The sequence below is a fragment of the Alligator sinensis genome, unplaced genomic scaffold, assembly GCF_000455745.1.
Source record: "Alligator sinensis unplaced genomic scaffold, ASM45574v1 scaffold1510_1, whole genome shotgun sequence".
NCBI lineage: Eukaryota > Metazoa > Chordata > Crocodylia > Alligatoridae > Alligator > Alligator sinensis.
The window spans coordinates 607,072-609,823 of record NW_005842654.1 but is presented as its reverse complement, the minus strand read 5'-3'; positions in this window follow the sequence as shown (position 1 = coordinate 609,823).

Sequence of the window (2,752 nt, the reverse complement as noted above, 5' to 3'; positions counted from 1 at the left end):
TCCACATCCCTCTTGAAGTGGGGTGCCCAGAACTGGACACAGTACTCCAGCTGTGGCCTGACCAGTGTCGCATAGAGCGGGAGGATCACCTCCTTGGCCCTACTTGAGATGCACCTGTGGGTGCACGATAGGGTCCGGTTAGCCCTGCTGACCGTGACCTCGCATTGTTGGCCTATGTTCATCTTGGAGTCAGTGATGACTCCAAGATCCCTTTCTGCCTCCGTGCTCTCAAGAAGGGAGTTTCCCCATCTTATAAGTGTGTTGCCGGTTACTACTGCCTAAGTGCAGCACCCTGCACTTGTCAGTATTGAAACGCATCCTGTTTTTGTTAGCCCACCCTTGCAACCTATCCAGGTCTTTCTGCAGTCTTTCCCTCCCTACTAGTGTGCCCACCTCACCCCAAATTTTGGTATCATCAGCAAATTTAAACAGGTTGCTTTTCACCCCGTTGTCCAAATCGCTGATAAAGAAGTTGAACAAAAAGGAAGTTATTTTTTAACCTACCATTTTTAAAGATGTGTTGTACATCTTAGTCGTTACTAGAACTCGGTTAACTGTAGAAAGACACAAAAAAGTAATAGACTCTCCTGTAGTGAAAAACTAAATCCTGCATAGCAACTTACCTACCTAACTAAAATACCATCAGGATAACAAGTTTAGTCCTTCAAGATAATTACTGCCAGAAAAAAAATTAACTCAGAAGTGAGATAATGCTACATGTTAAGCTTATGTAAAATCATTTGTACTGACTACATACATACTTTCATTACACAAAAATTAAAACATGTTCACTAAAAGATAACTAGAATATTTATAGCTGCTAGTCTATTAATTTTGAAAAAAAACTGACCTCTGATTTTATAACAACACATTACCAGTAATAAAGTGCTAGTACAACTTAATTATACAGCTAAAATACTTTAGGAAGCACAACTATTTTTAGTGTAGGGCTGTACAAATCTAATGAAGAAATAAATATATCCATTTATCTACAATGTTTTTAGTGCATTTTGAAGTAGGGGGGAAACTCCCACCGTTGTGTACCTGTCTTATTAAAAAAATAATTTACTCTGTGTTGGTTGGCAGAGAGAACACCTTAAATTCATCTTTTGTACCGGGTACGTTTTAGCATGAAATTACAAGGTGCAAAAGTGACTAAAAAAAATCTATGCTGGCTCCTTGTGACCAGACCCGAGGAAGAAGGTCTTGCATTCAAAAGCTTATCTAACTTATTCCAAATACGTAATTGTAATAATAATCCTGGCCCCTTGCATTAAAAAAAAAAAAAAACAACTTTAAGCAATTCTTCTCTACAGAGCAATTTTCAGAGATGTATCCTTCTGTAACTACTAGCCAACTGCCCATCAGGAATGATGGGGGGGCGGTGGGGAGCATGCAGGGACAGAGCCCTGTAACCCGACCCCCCTGTCCAGGTCCGCTCCCCCTTTACCTCCAGTTGCTTAGGGTCTGGGTCTGCTCCCCACCTCAGCAGTGCCCACTCCTCTTCTCCCCCTGCTGCCGCAGCACATCCGCTATTCCCCCAAGCCATGAGGGGCCCACTTGTCCTCGTTTGTTTGTACTCTGATTAGCTGTTTGTCAGCTAAATCACAGCACGAATAAAGCCAGACAAACACAGACAGACTTAAGCTTTTATAATATTAGAACTGCAGCAGTGTCCAACTTCTATAATCTACAGGCCCCAAATGCATTTAAAATAGATCAAGGCAAGACTATCAACACCTGGGGCAGAATCCATCCTGTTGTTCAGGAGTAGTGCTAATGGAGCAGAAATCCCTTGATGGGGAAATCACCTGAGATGCAAAAGTAAAGTCAACATAGCTTTCTCCTCATAGACACTGCAGCATAGTTTGTTGGATTGGGTAGTGCGAGATGCCTTTTAGCTATTTATAGATAGTACATAGGCTTCAGCAAGTCAGAAAAGTCCCCAGACACCAGTAACCTAACTTGGGTCAGCGAATTTGGGAGCAATAGCCAGCTGTTGGTTTCTAGTTCATTTATTCTCTTCCCATACATCCACTCGTAGTGACTGCATGAAGGCGACGAATCATCTTTCACTAAGCATTTGAACCAAATTCAGGTAGAGCTAGTTGTCCTACTTCAGCAAAGCTCTTAGTGTGGCATGGAAATAAACAATGGAGGTCCCAAAACTCCTCTTTTCTACCCTTCCTTGAGATGCAACAAATAAATTCCTCGCTGAGAAGAAAGTGCCCATGCCAGTTACTCAGAATTCCACCAGCTTACATCACAACTGCTACTGGAATATTAAAGCAAGGAGTGGGAGACAAAGGAGATCCAAAGAATTCTGAATCTAATGCAATTCCAAGGGAGCAAAAAAGTTGGATGCAAATGAGCGTCCCAGAGACTTACTAGAATGAATCTGTTCAGAGTTGTCAACACTGAGGCCCCACCTACTACAGATAGGGTTACCATATTTCCAGTTCCAAAAAAAAAAAAAAGAGGACATCTGTCAGGGGTGTGGGGCAATGATATACCACTGCCCAGCTCCTACCCATTCGGTTGCCCCTCATTCCCAAACCACAGCCCCCCCGCTGCACCTCACTCCAAACCCTCAGACCCCTGACAGTGCCCGTCACTCCCAACCCAGTCCCCTGCTCCCCTGGGCCATGCAGGTGCCCCTCACTCCCAACCCACAGCCCCTTGGCACTGCCAGTGCCCTAGATTCCTGACCCACAGTCCCCTGTCACACACACCCCGGTGCCTCTCACCCCCA